This window comes from Arachis hypogaea, chromosome 20 (genome assembly GCF_003086295.3).
Source record: "Arachis hypogaea cultivar Tifrunner chromosome 20, arahy.Tifrunner.gnm2.J5K5, whole genome shotgun sequence".
NCBI classification, from domain to species: domain Eukaryota; kingdom Viridiplantae; phylum Streptophyta; class Magnoliopsida; order Fabales; family Fabaceae; genus Arachis; species Arachis hypogaea.
Window position 1 is genome coordinate 83,976,013 of NC_092055.1, and position 15,730 is coordinate 83,991,742.

Consider the following 15,730-nt stretch of genomic DNA (forward strand, 5'->3'; position numbering starts at 1 on the left):
GGTCAATGGACATCGCTTAAAGCTTTATCATGATGAGAAGGTGAAGGAACACAAAGAGCTAGAGGTCTTCCTCTTGGAGGACCCACCAACAGAAGCAGAATGAGTCTGAAGACCGTCCAACTTAAGGATGTAAAAGCGAAGTGCTGGGTAGGAGACAACCCACCATGGTATGATCGTTCCGTTTCAGTCCTAGTTTTGTTTTATTTTTTTCTACTTTATTAGTGTTCATTCATAATTTCTGCATATTCATCTGCATTCTGCATTTTGCATTCTGCATAAAAAAAAAGAGGCACATGACGCACGAGCGTCGCTGACGCATACGTGTCATATGTGCATGAGAAAAGAAAAAGAATGAAACATAGAGTTACACGGGAGCATGGCTGGAGGAGTGCCATAGGCACAACACGCCCACGCGTACGCGTCCCTGACGCGTCCGCGTCACATGAAAAATCAGCCATCCATGTGTACGCGTCACCCATGCATACGCGTGACCCTACAAATCGGCGTAAATAGGTGTATGGCCAGAAAGTTATGATGGTGTGGGGTTGGAATTGTGCTGGAAGCACAAGCCCTATCACGCGTATGCGTCCCTAATGCGCATGCGTCGCCTAAATTTTTGGCAAATGTGCGAATCAAACAGAGAGTTGTGCGTGCGCGAGATTGCTCTCGCGCCAATAGCACAATTCATGTCACGCGTACGCGTCACTTGAAAAAAACCCAACCCATGTGAACGCGTGATGCACGCGTCCGCATCACAAGCGACGCACAGCTAATCCACCTCAGCGCCTGATTTCAAATCTCCAAACCTCCAATCCTAATTATCTTTCTAATATCATTCTTTCTTCTTTCTTCTCCCTTCTTTCTTCTTTATTCCTTCTTACTTTTTACTTTCTTCTTTCCCTCTTCATCTTCTTCATCAAGGTTCTTTTCTTCTTCCCTTTTTACTTTCCATTATTACTTTTATTTACGTTTTCTTCTTCTTTTTCCTTTTACTTTCATTATCTATGTTTTCTTTATCTTTCTTTTCTTTTAACATCCTTTTAATTGGTGTTAGAAATTTATTTGGATGATTGTTTTCTTCTATATTTTGCTTGTGAATATATTGAGGCATTGTTTGACAATTAATATTAAGGGTTGCTTGCATGTTTAAATTTAATACTTTCAATAACATTTTTACCATGCATACTAAGTGTTTGTGAAAAAGCCCATATGGCATGGTGAATTTTAAATTATTCTATCCTTCTACCCTAATGCCGGCTGATAAGCACAGAAACTTGTCTCTCAACAATTTTCCTTCGGCAAGTTGATGCGGGGAAAACTTGTCTCTCAACAAATCTTCCTTCGGCAAGTGTACCGAAGTTTTCGTCAAGTAAAAACTCACAATAGAGTGAGGTCGAATCCCACAGGGATTGATTGATAAAGCAACTTTAATTAGAAGAATGTTCTAGTTGAGCGAATCCAGAAATTGGGTTGAGAGTTGCAGAAAATAAAATGGCGGGAATGTAAATAACAGAAAAGTAAATGCTAGAATTAAAGGACTGGAAGTAAATGACTGAAAATAAATTGCAAAATTATAAATGGGAATGGGAGATTTGCTCATAAAAGTAAATCGCAGAAATTAAAGAGAATGGGTAAGATTAGAGATGGGGAGTTCAGTGGGCTTAGGAGATGTTGCAATTCTCCGGATCAAGTTCATTTTCATCTCTTCCTCAATCAATGCACTCATTGATCTCCTTGGCAATCTTAAGTGATTGAATTGCAATTCCTTGCAATTCAGTCTCTCAAATCTTGATCAATAGCCAATTCCTTGGTCAATTGCTCATGAGAAGAGATGAAGTGTGGTCACTGATTATACCACATGCATTTCCCAAACCAAGTATTGAGAGGGTTACAGTCACATACCCATCCAAACCCAATTTGGTCCAGCATGAGAAAGCATTTCTAGCTTGATCTCTTCATTCCTCTTCCAAGGTTCAAAGGAGATCCAAGTTTGAATAGCTTCTCTTCCAAGATAACTACTCAATTGGATGAAGATCGAAAGCTTTCAAGTAAAATCAAGAGGAAAGATAGAAGAAGAACAATGAAAATTAGTATTGATCCATCAAATTACAACAGAGCTCCCTAACCCAATGAAAGGGGTTTAGTTGTTCATAGCTCTTGAAAATGGAAACAAAGATGGAGAATACATCATAAAACTAGAAATTGCAAAGAAAGTAAATACAGAGAGTGGTTCTTCAGCCTCCAGAACTCCTTTACAATTCAAAGCTACTCCTATATATACTACTCTTCTCAGCTTCTAGTTCACTCTTCAAGTCTTGGGCCTTTGGATCTTGAGTTTGAAGCAGTTCCTTTCTTTATTTGGGCTTGGCATTACTTGCAGAGAGAAAGTGCGGAGTGGGCAGAGACTTAAGCTCAGGGCGTAGGAGTGTTAATCATTTAGTGAAAGTCCAAATTCGGGAACGTTAGTGACACTTAACATTGTCACTAACGTTCCAATGCACCCCTTTTGCCTCACGTTAAAACCCACGTTAACTAGGTTAACGTGGCTTTTAATGTTGCTTTGTCAACCTTCGAGAACGTTAGTGACATTCAACATTGTCACTAACATTCCAATGTGCCCCTAGGTCTCACGTTAGAGTCCATGTTAACTAGGTTAACGTGCCTTCTAACGTGGCCATCTTTTAGCCATCCCAACGTTAGTGACAATGTTGAGTGTCACTAACGTTGGCTTACCCTTCATTTCTCATCGTTAGCTTCCACGTTAACCAAGTTAACGTGGAAGTTAACGTGACTCTTGGGGGTTGTGTGGTTGCTTCAACGTTAGTGACAATGTTGAGTGTCTCTAACGTTGTCGACAACTCTTCATCCTCTACGTTAGTTCCCACGTTAACCAAGTTAACGTGGGAGTTAACGTGGTACTTAGCACCATAGGCCAACGTTAGTGACAATGTTGAGTGTCACTAACGTTGGCTTCTCTCCCTCCTCCTTAACGTTAGAGGCCACGTTAACTAGGTTAACATGGCCACTTATGAGTAATTGCCAACGTTAGTGACAATGTTGAGTGTTACTAACGTTGGCTCAACTTCTTTTCTCCATGTTAGAGTTCACGTTAACTTGGTTAACGTGACTCTCTAACGTGGGCATTGATGGCTTTTTGAGAGTGTTATTGGCAATCACTTTTCTCATTAATCTTTGCAAGTTACCTCCCCTTTTCTTGCTTCTTTTTGGTCCTGAAATCAAGCAACAAAGTGCATCAAAGCTCTAGTCCAAGTCGTGAGTAATGCAACATAATATTTGTCACTAAACTTATGCAAAATCCTCATGAAATCATGTAAAATGCACAATGTATGCTTGAGTCAAGGCATAAGTGAATATTTGCCCAAAACTAGCTTATTTCCTAAAGAAATGCATGAAACTAACCTAAAAACAGTAAAGAAAAGGTCAGTGAAACTGGCCAAGATGCCCTGGCATCACAACACCAAACTTAAAGCTTGCTTGTCCTAAGCAAGTACTGGAACAAGAGAATGATGAATGGAATATCCAGAGGAATGAGTCATTCTTGTGGAAGTCATATTACTGATTTTATGGTGGTTTCATGCATAGCAACTTAGGTTCATTCCATTACTGGCTTTCAGACCTTTATCATGTCTCTAAATACTTACTTTGTTTATATCTCATGAGACTTTTATTCGTTGATCCTTTTATTGTTATTTCAAGGGTTATTTGTGTTATTTAGGCTAAGTGCTCTATAAGGGGGCAACTCTTTAAGATAAGCTTTCAGCCAACACTCCCAAACCAGTTGGTTCAAGGTGCTAGGTGTTGAAGCACCCCTAAGAACTTACTCCCTCAAGTCTCTCCCCCATACATACACACCACAGGCATATAGTTTATTTATTTTCTCTTCTTGAGACCTTGGTGTCCAGCACCTCTTTGGGTTACTAAATGCTCTGTAGTGAGGGTTACTCTTGATAGTGGATTTTCAGCTGATAATCCCATGTTAGTTAACCCAAGTTACCAAGTGATAAAGCACCCCTAAGAGCTTATTCATCCAAGTAGATCCCTCACACAAGAGCACCACAGACACTTGCCTCAAGATTAAAACCCTTGATGCCTAGCCTTATTGCTTACTCTTTTTCTTTTGTTTTTCACTTCCATTATTCTTTCCCTTTTCTCTTATTAGGATCTTGTTATTAACTTAGTCTCATGAGTGTCTCCAAAGCAAAGTATTCAGGATAGATAGTTGTCCTCCTAGCCTTGTGGTTGAACCAACTTAGCTAACTTATGACTGCCCCAAAGATTCATGAATGCACTTCCACAATAGGAACCCTACTCTGGTCTTTTAAGAACATAAACATTCTCTTCTTTATTTGATAAAAAGGGACAAGCTGATGCCAGGGCATCTTGGCCAGTTTCACTGGCCTTTTCTTTACTGTTTTTAGGTTAGTTTCATGCATTTCTCTAGGAAATAAGCTAGTTTTGGGCAAATATTCACTTATGCCTTGACTCAAGCATACATTGTGCATTTTACATGATTTCATGAGGATTTTGCATAAGTTTAGTGACAAATATTATGTTGCATTACTCATGACTTGGACTAGAGCTTTGATGCACTTTGTTGCTTGATTTCAGGACCAAAAAGAAGCAAGAAAAGGGGAGGTAACTTGCAAAGATTAAGGGAAAAGTGATTGCCAATAACACTCTGAAAAAGCCATCAATGCCCACGTTAGAGAGTCACGTTAACCAAGTTAACGTGAACTCTAACGTGGAGAAAAGAAGTTGAGCCAACGTTAGTGACACTCAACATTGTCACTAACGTTGGCAATTACTCATAAGTGGCCACGTTAGAAGCCACGTTAACCTAGTTAACGTGGCCTCTAACGTTAAGGGGGAGGGAGAGAAGCCAACGTCAGTGACACTCAACATTGTCACTAACGTTGGCCTATGGTGCTAAGTACCACGTTAACTCCCACGTTAACTTGGTTAACGTGGGAACTAACGTAGAGGATGAAGAGTTGTCGACAACGTTAGTGACACTCAACATTGTCACTAACGTTGAAGCAACCACACAACCCCCAAGAGTCACGATAACTTCCACGTTAACTTGGTTAACGTGGAAGCTAACGATCAGAAATGAAGGATGAGCCAACGTTAGTGACACTCAACATTGTCACTAACGTTGGGATGGCTAAAAGATGGCCACGTTAGAAGCCACGTTAACCTAGTTAACGTGGACTCTAACGTGAGACCTAGGGGCACATTGGAACGTTAGTGACAATGTTGAATGTCACTAACGTTCTCGAAGGATGGCAAAGGCCACGTTAAAGGCCACGTTAACCTAGTTAACGTGGGCTTTAACGTGAAGCAAGAAGGGGCACACTGGAACGTTAGTGACATTGTTGAGTGTCACTAACTTTCTCGAAGGTTGACAAGGCAACGTTAAAAGCCACGTTAACCTAGTTAACGTGGGTTTTAACGTAAGGCATAAAGGGGTGCATTGGAACGTTAGTGACAATGTTAAGTGTCACTAACGTTCCCGAAGTTGGACTTTCACTAAATGATTAACACTCCTTACGCCCTGAGCTTAAGTCTCTGCCCACTCCGCACTTTCTCTCTGCAAGTAAAGCCAAGCCCAAATAAAGAAAGGAACTGCTTTAAACTCAAGATCCAAAGGCCCAAGACTTGAAGAGTGAACTAGAAGCTGAGAAGAGTAGTATATATAGGAGTAGCTTTGAATTGTAAAGGAGTTACGAAGGCTGAAGAACCACTCTCTGTATTTACTTTCTTTGCAATTTCTAGTTTTATGATGTATTTTCCATCTTTGTTTCCATTTTCAAGAGCTATGAACAACTAAACCCCTTTCATTGGGTTAGGGAGCTCTGTTGTAATTTGATGGATCAATACTAATTTTCATTGTTCTTCTTCTATCTTTCCTCTTGATTTTACTTGAAAGCTTTCGATCTTCATCCAATTGAGTAGTTATCTTGGAAGAGAAGCTATTCAAACTTGGATCTCTTTTGAACCTTGGAAGAGGAATGAAGAGATCAAGCTAGAAACGCTTTCTCATGCTGGACCAAATTGGGTTTGGATGGGTATGTGACTGTAACCCTCTCAATACTTGGTTTGGGAAATGCATGTGGTATAATCAGTGACCATACTTCATCTCTTCTCATGAGCAATTGACCAAGGAATTGGCTATTGATCAAGATTTGAGAGATTGAATTGCAAGGAATTGCAATTCAATCACTTAAGATTGCCAAGGAGATCAATGAGTGCATTGATTGAGGAAGAGATGAAAATGAACTTGATCCGGAAAATTGCAACATCTCCTAAGCCCAATGAACTCCCCATCTCTAATCTTACCCATTCTCTTTAATTTCTGCGATTTACTTTTATGAGCAAATCCCCCATTCCCATTTACAATTCTGCAATTTATTTTCAGTCATTTACTTCCAGTCCTTTAATTTAGCATTTACTTTTCTGTTATTTACATTCCCGCCATTTTATTTTCTGCAACTCTCAACCTAAATTCTGGATTTGCTCAACTAGAACATTCTTCTAATTAAAGTTGCTTGATCAATCAATCCCTGTGGGATTCGACCTCACTCTATTGTGACTTTTTACTTGACGACAACTTCGGTACACTTGCCGAAGGAAGATTTGTTGAGAGACAAGTTTTCCCCGCATCAAGTTTATGGCGCCGTTGCCGGGGTTTGATTGTGCATCAACAATGATTAGATTGGAAGATCACTAGATTGAGCATTTTATTTTGTGAATTTCATTTTTCTGTTTGAGTGATTTACTTTTTGTTTTAGTTAAACTTCTTCCCTTCTCCCTCTACCCGTTTGTTTTTCTTTGTTATTTTCAATTTTGTTTGCTAACCCACTAACTGTTTGATATATTGCATCACCCACAACTAACAATAACTCTGACACAAATACTGTCTGCACCTGTCTTCTCTGCTTGTACTTGTTGGTTGTATGACAGGGAGAAGAAGCGGGGCTTCAACTTCCTTTGATTCTGAACCAGAGAGAACCTTCCTTAGACTAAGGAGGGAGGCAAGAGGAAAACGAGTAGTTGGGGCTGAAAAAGTTGGAGGAACCCAAACCTCTAGAGGCAGGTGAAGACAGCATCACAACTCCTTGGAGAAAAGGGGTCACCAAGGGGAAGGCAACCTCAAAAGAAACAAAGAAGAAGGTACCAAGGAGATGGAGGAACAAGAAGATCCCTACGGAAGACTTTTCTCCAGGGGATAGAGTTGTCTCAGCTTACTTCCCAGATATTCCCCCTAATCTCCCTACTGTACCATCTCAATTACCCAAGGTCTTCACTATCAACAGAGTTCTTTCCCTAGAACATGTGGAGATCATTGATCCAGCCAATAGATACAAGTCCACAGCAAGAGGGGAGGACTTTAAGCACTACCAACCACCATGATGAAGGAAAAACGTCAAGCTAGTGACGCTAAAGAAGCGCTTCATGGGAGGCAACCCATGTTTTATATGCTTTCAGATGATAATGAATAAGTCAATCTTTATGAGCTTCAATCCAAACTTAACAAACAATTGGTGAAAATCTTCTTATGCAGAATATAGTGAGGAACAAGTTTGGTGTTCAAAGCAAACCAAGTTGTATGCTAGTCTTGGGAGCTTCGAACACAAAACTCTCATCACATTGCTTCAAACTAAGTTTGGTGTCACCCCATGGTGCCACCAAAATGCATATAAGGAACCACCAATAGTTAGTTAGTTAGTTGAAACTCATAAACAAACAATCAAATCCTTTTTTTCAATTTATTCTAGCCGTAGAGTTTTAATTTTCTTATATATTAATTCCCTTATTTCAAATCTTTATAGGAAAGGAAAAGAAGCATAAAAAGGGATTGATGGGACAATTAAATGGGGGAGATTTCGCCACTTAATGAAGAGCACTACACACATGTCTCAAGAGGGAACGCATAGAGAAACGCTGCCATGCAACATTGGAGAAAGAAAACCCTTGAAGACCGAACCAATCACTATCATTAAAGTGATGATCCTTGTCTTTCCTTCATATACAACCCCATCCGTCCATTTAGTAAACATTCATGCAATCCATACCCTTCACTCACTCATGATTTTCTTATATAAGTGGACCTTAGTGCATGCTCACTCCTCACATCCAAATCCCCACTCTCCACACTTCTATCGGCACACTAAACTCTTCATCACAAATTGCTTTAACCAACTCACTCTCCTCATTGTAATAAAACCCTCAAACAGCAATTCAAGTCATGGCATCATCAAGCTCAAAGAGGCAAAAGAGGAAGGAACCTATGGCGAGTACTCCTTTTGATGACAAAAGATTCAAGACTGCCTTTCATGAGCATGAATTTGAGCGGATAAGCGCCAGAAGGATATTTCCAGCATTAATCTTCCAAATCAATGCCAATGAATCACCACAGATTTGGAGAAAAATTGAACAGAGGGGGTGGCAATTGCTCACCAGTCCAGAGGGGAAGATCAATGGAAACCTCATCAAAGAATTTTATGCAAATGCAGTTAGAGAGGATAAGACCAAAGACCCAACCTTCAAAAGCTATGTGAGAGGAAGGGAGGTGGACTTCAGCCCAAGTGCCATAACAAGAGCTCTTCACTTGAAATCACCTCATTTTGATGAGGAGAGTTATCAGGCAAGGATAAGTAGAAGCCCCGATAAGGATGAGCTTTCAGAGATAGCATTAGATATCTGTGTCATAGCCGCTGACTGGGAGAGGTATTCAGATGGGAGACCAAAATTCATAAAAAGGGGAGACCTTCACCCTGAGGCTAAAGGGTGGTTTGAGCTTGTAAGGAGGTCCATCCTACCAGCTGCTAATAATTCAGAGGTCAACATCAATTGAGCCACTATGGTACAATGCTTAGTACAAGGTGGGGAAATCAAAGTGCATGAGCTCATTGCCAAAGGGATTCAAGAGTCAGCTGAGAAAGCTGACTCAGGTGCCAGACTTTGGTACCCCAGCACCATTCTCTGCTTGTGCAACAAGGCCAAGCTAATATTTGAGGACAGCAGCCCAGACTGGGTGAACCCAGGGAGGCCAGTCACACTCGAGCGAATGGTCTATACCACACCGGCTCAGCAACTAAGAAGGCCACATATAGGAAGGCAAAGGGCCCAGGAAGGAGCTCATCAAGAAGAATACCATCAGGAAGAATATCAACAAGAAAAGCATCATGACCCAGCCAACTTGAATATGACTCACCTTCTAAGAGCCATTGAAGATTTAGGACAGAGACATATGGAAGGACAAGAGCAAATACTGAACCGGCTGAGTCAACAGGAAGCATGGCAAAAACAACAAATGGAGTAGCAGCAGGAACAATACTCCCAGCTCACTCAAGCCATCAACCAAGTGAATGAGAAGCAAGAGATTCAAGAGAAGCACTTGCAAGAGCTCAACCAGCGGCAGATAGCCCAAATGAAAACCTTCAATGAGTTCAGTGTACTCAATGAAGGAAGGCAACTACATAGGGAGGAGTTCTATGTAAACACTCAAGCCGAGTTGAACTACATGACCACTAATATGCATCATCTACACTATGCCATCCCCACATATGATGAGGTCCAAAAATAATTTGTAGAACAAGAAGAGAGGAAAGTGAAATAGCAAAAGGAGACACTCAAGAAGAAGATGGAAGATAGTGGTTTTTGGAAGAAGCTGCTTGGAAAAGGCAAAGGAAGTGGGAGCACAAGCACTCAAGAGAGACACAATGAGGACAAGCAAGGAGGGGAGCACGGGCATCCACATGAATGAAAGGTGGTGGAGTTCCTTTTAGTCCATTGTTTTATATGCCTTAAATAAGGAAGATCTTGTATGAAATAGAACCTGCTTCCATGTTATGTTTAAACTTTTTAAAATTCTGTCTTTTAAGTTTCCTTCTGAATAGGTCCATGATTTATGGTTTAAATGTCACTGCATCATTCCCTTATTTACTTGTAAGCTTGTCCCTTTTTATCAAATAAAGAAGAGAATGTTTATGTTCTTAAAAGACCAGAGTAGGGTTCCTAATGTGGAGGTGCATTCATGAATCTTTGGGGTAGTCATAAGTTATCTAAGTTGGTTCAACCACAAGGTTAGGAGGACAACTATCTATCCTGAATACTTGACTTTGGATATACCCATGAGACTGAGCATATGACAAGATCCTAATAAGAGAAAAGGGAAAGAATAATAGAAGTGAAAAACAAAAGAGAAAGAGTAAGCAATAAGGCTAGGCATCAATGGTTTTAATCTTGAGGCAAGTGTCTGTGGTGCTCGTGTGTGAGGGATTTACTTGGATGAATAAGCTCTTAGGGGTGCTTTATCACTTGGTAACTTGGGTTAACTAACCCGGGATTATCAGCTGAAAATCCACTATCAAGAGTAACCCTCACTACAGAGCATTTAGTAACCCAAAGAGGTGCTAGACACCAAGGTCTCAAGAAAAGAAAATAAATAAACTATATGCCTGTGGTGTGTATGTACGGGGGAGAGACTTGAAGGAGTAAGTCCTTAGGGGTGTCTCAACACCTAGCACCTTGAACCAACTGGTTCGGGAGTGTTGGCTGAAAGCTTATCTTAAAGAGTTGACCCCTTACAGAGCACTTAGCCTAAATAACACAAATAACCCTTGAAATAACAATAAAAGGATCAATGAATAAAAGTCTCATGAGATATAAACAAAGTAAGTGTTTAGAGACATGATAAAGGTCTGAAAGCCAGTAATGGAATGAACCTAAGTTGCTATGCATGAAACCACCAAAAAATCAGTAATATGACTTCCACAAGAATGACTCATTCCTCTGGATATTCCATTCATCATTCTCTTATTCCAGTACTTGCTTAGGGACAAGCAAGCTTTAAGTTTGGTGTTGTGATGCCAGGGCATCTTGGCCAGTTTCATTGGCCTTTTCTTTACTGTTTTTGGTTAGTTTCATGCATTTCTTTAGGAAATAAGCTAGTTTTGGGCAAATATTCACTTATGCCTTGACTCAAGCATACATTGTGCATTTTACATGATTTCATGAGGATTTTGCATAAGTTTAGTGACAAATATTATGTTGCATTACTCATGACTTGGACTAGAGCTTTGATGCACTTTGTTGCTTGATTTCAGGACCAAAAAGAAGCAAGAAAAGGGGAGGTAACTTGCAAAGATTAATGAGAAAAGTGATTGCCAATAACACTCTCAAAAAGCCATCAATGACCACGTTAGAGAGTCACGTTAACCAAGTTAACGTGAACTCTAACGTGGAGAAAAGAAGTTGAGCCAATGTTAGTGACACTCAACATTGTCACTAACGTTGGCAATTACTCATAAGTGGCCACGTTAGAAGCCACGTTAACTAGGTTAACGTGGCCTCTAACGTTAAGGGGGAGGGAGAGAAGCCAACGTTAGTGACACTCAACATTGTCACTAACGTTGGCCTATGGTGCTAAGTACCACGTTAACTAACTAACGTAGAGGATGAAGAGTTGTCGACAACGTTAGTGACACTCAACATTGTCACTAAGGTTGAAGCAACCACACAACCCCCAAGAGTCACGTTAACTTCCACGTTAACTTGGTAAACGTGGAAGCTAACGATGAGAAATGAAGGATGAGCCAACGTTAGTGACACTCAACATTGTCACTAATGTTGGGATGGCTAAAAGATGGCCACGTTAGAAGCCACGTTAACCTAGTTAACGTGGACTCTAACGTGAGACCTAGGGGCACATTGGAACGTTAGTGACAATGTTGAATGTCACTAACGTTGTCGAAGGATGGCAAAGGCCATGTTAAAAGCCACGTTAACCTAGTTAACGTGGGCTTTAACGTGAAGCAAGAAGGGGCACACTGGAACGTTAGTGACAATGTTGAGTGTCACTAACGTTCTCGAAGGTTGACAAGGGAACGTTAAAAGCCACGTTAACCTAGTTAACGTGGGTTTTAACGTAAGGCATAAGGGGTGCATTGGAACATTAGTGACAATGTTAAGTGTCACTAACGTTCCCGAACTTGGACTTTCACTAAATGATTAATACTCCTTATGCCCTGAGCTTAAGTCTCTGCCCACTCTGCACTTTCTCTCTACAAGTAAAGCCAAGCCCAAATAAAGAAAGGAACTGCTTCAAACTCAAGATCCAAAGGCCCAAGACTTGAAGAGTGAACTAGAAACTGAGAAGAGTAGTATATATAGGAGTAGCTTTGAATTGTAAAGGAGTTCTGGAGGCTGAAGAACCACTCTCTGTATTTACTTTCTTTGCAATTTCTAGTTTTATGATGTATTCTCCATCTTTGTTTCCATTTTCAAGAGCTATGAACAACTAAACCCCTTTCATTGGGTTAGGGAGCTCTGTTGTAATTTGATGGATCAGTACTAATTTTCATTGTTCTTCTTCTATCTTTCCTCTTGATTTTACTTGAAAGCTTTCGATCTTCATCCAATTGAGTAGTTATCTTGGAAGAAAAGCTATTCAAACTTGGATCTCTTTTGAACCTTGGAAGAGGAATGAAGAGATCAAGCTAGAAATGCTTTCTCATGCTGGACCAAATTGGGTTTTGATGGGTATGTGACTGTAACCCTCTCAATACTTGGTTTGGGAAATGCATGTGGTATAATCAGTGACCATACTTCATCTCTTCTCATGAGCAATTAACCAAGGAATTGGCTATTGATCAAGATTTGAGAGATTGAATTGCAAGGAATTGCAATTCAATCACTTAAGATTGCCAAGGAGATCAATGAGTGCATTGATTGAGGAATAGATGAAAATGAACTTGATCCGGAGAATTGCAACATCTCCTAAGCCCAATGAACTCCCCATCTCTAATCTTACCCATTCTCTTTAATTTCTGCGATTTACTTTTATGAGCAAATCCCCCATTCCCATTTACAATTCTGCAATTTATTTTTAGTCATTTACTTCCAGTCCTTTAATTCTAGCATTTACTTTTCTGTTATTTACATTCCCGCCATTTTATTTTCTGCAACTCTCAACCCAAATTCTGGATTCGCTCAACTAGAACATTCTTCTAATTAAAGTTGCTTGATCAATCAATCCCTGTGGGATTCGACCTCACTTTATTGTGAGTTTTTACTTGACGACAACTTCGGTACACTTGCCGAAGGAAGATTTGTTGAGAGACAAGTTTTCCCCGCATCACAAGCTTACAAGTAAATAAGGGAATGATGCAGTGACATTTAAACCAAAAATCATGGACCTATTCAGAAGGAAACTTAAAAGACAGAATTTAAAAAAAGTTCAACTACAAGTAACTACAAATCAAAAGTGCAATTCGGACCTCCAACTTTCAACAATTCTAAGTACAATGGAATCAGGTAACAATACAACCTTCGGGTGATGATCTCTGGTCCCCCTCTCTCTTTGTCATCCTCCTAGTTTTTTGTTGCCTCGCTTCTTTGGGTGAAGGTGCACCATTTCCTTATAAGATTCCTACAAGGTCACTGGAAGTTGCTTGTTCCCAAAGCACTTGAGACATAGTTAGCTTATATGTATGCTTGTGCCTCTTGAACTGAGTTTGGTGTGTGAACACCAAACTTAGTTCTTTGCCCAGTACACAACATTACATATATGCAGAGACCCTCATATCTTGTTATCAACAAAGTAATGATCACCTATAGTCTAACTACATCTAAGTGGTTTCTCTTGGTTGGATGGAGCTAGCAATATTCTTTTGGGAGTGGGGTGTAATTCTAACCAATGTCCTTTAGTGGAACACCAAACTTAGCTCCTTTCAATACAGGGGAAACCACTTGTGACTTTTATTAAAATAAGGATGAAATTGAAACTACTTGAGGTTGGGTTGCCTCCCAACAGAGCGCTCTTTTATCGTCGCTAGCTCGACGAGTTCTTAATTATTTGAGATGGTACTTTACTCTAGGGTCTTCCCCCATGTTGCCCAGATAATGCTTGAGTCTTTGTCCATTCACTGTAAAAGTCCTCTTTGAACCTTCATCCGTGATTTCGATATGGCCATATGGTGACACTTTTGTAACCAAGAAAGGTCCGGACCACCTTGACTTGAGTTTCCCTGGGAACAGCCTTAATTTAGAATTGTAAAGGAGTACTTGCTGCCCTTTTTCGAAACTCCTGGGTGCCAAGTGCATGTCATGTTTTCTTTTTGCCTTCTCTTTATACATCTTAGTGTTTTCATAGGCTTGTGACCTGAATTCCTCCATCTCTTGCAGCTGCAAGATTCTTTTTGCACCAGCAGCAATGCTGTCAAAATTTAGTATCTTGATAGCCCAAAGAGCTTTATGTTACAGCTCCAGTGGTAAATGACAAGCTTTCCCATAGACTAATTGATATGGAGACATTCCAAGTGGGGTTTTGAATGCTGTTCTGTATGCCCACAGAGCATCATCCAACTTCTTCGACCAATCCTTTCTAGATGCGCCTACAGTCTTTTCCAGGATCCTCTTCAGCTCTCTGTTGGATATCTCAGTTTGCCCACTTGTTTGAGGATGGTAAGGTGTGGCTACTTTGTGTTTTACCCCATATCGTAAGAGGAGAGCTTCTAGTGGTTTGTTACAAAAGTGGCTCCCTCCATCACTGATGAGGGCTCTTGGGACTCCAAACCGGCTAAAGATATTCTTCCTGAGGAAGTTCATGACTACCTTGTTATCATTAGTTGGGGTTGCAATAGCCTCTACCCACTTGGAAACATAATCTACTGCTACCAGGATGTAATTGTTTGCATATGTGGTTGGGAATTGTCCCATGAAATCAATTCCCACACATCAAACAGTTCAAGTTCCAAGATGAAATTTTGTGGCATGGCGTTTCTTTTGGGCAGGTTTCCAGATCTTTGGCATTCATTGCAACTTTTTACTAGCTCTTTGGCATCCTTGAAAAGAGTGGGCCAAAAGAATCCGCTTTGTAACACCTTTGCTGAAGTTCTATCCCCTCCAAAGTGCCCGCCGTAGCATGAACCGTGGCAGTTCCACAGGACTTCTCTCCCTTCCTCTTCCGAGACACATCTAAGAATTCCATCTGAACATTTCTTGAAAAGATATGGCTCGTCCCAGACAAAGTATTTTGCATCATTCATGAGCTTCCACTTTTGATGTTTATTGATCCCTGGGGGTAATGCTCCAGTTGCCTTGAAATTTGCAATATCTGCGAACCATGGTGCTTTATGAACTGTCATCAACTGCTCATCAGGGAAGAGCTCGTTAACACTTGTATCATTTTCTCCACCTTGATCATGAGGGATTCTAGATAAGTGATCTGCCACCTTGTTCTCCACTCCTTTCTTGTCTCTAATTTCAATATCGAATTCTTGCAACAGTAAGATCCACCTTATTAGTCTTGGCTTTGATTCTTGCTTGGCAAACAAATATTTAAGTGCTGTGTGATCTGTAAAAACGATCACTTTAGCACCAATGAGGTATGATCTAAATTTGTCAAATACAAAAACTATTGCTAGCAACTCCTTTTCAGTAGTGGTATAATTTCTTTGAGTTTCATTAAGAACTTTGCTAGCATAGTATATCACACGAACTAGGTTATCTTTCCTTTGTCCTAACACTGCCCCAACTGCAAAATCAGATGCATCGCACATCAATTCAAATGGTATGTTCCAATCAGGTGGGGAAATGATAGGAGCAGAGGATAACCTCATTTTCAAATGTGTAAATGCTAGCATGCAGGTTTCATCAAAGATGAATGGTGTATCAGACACAAGGAGATTGCTTAAGGGCTTGG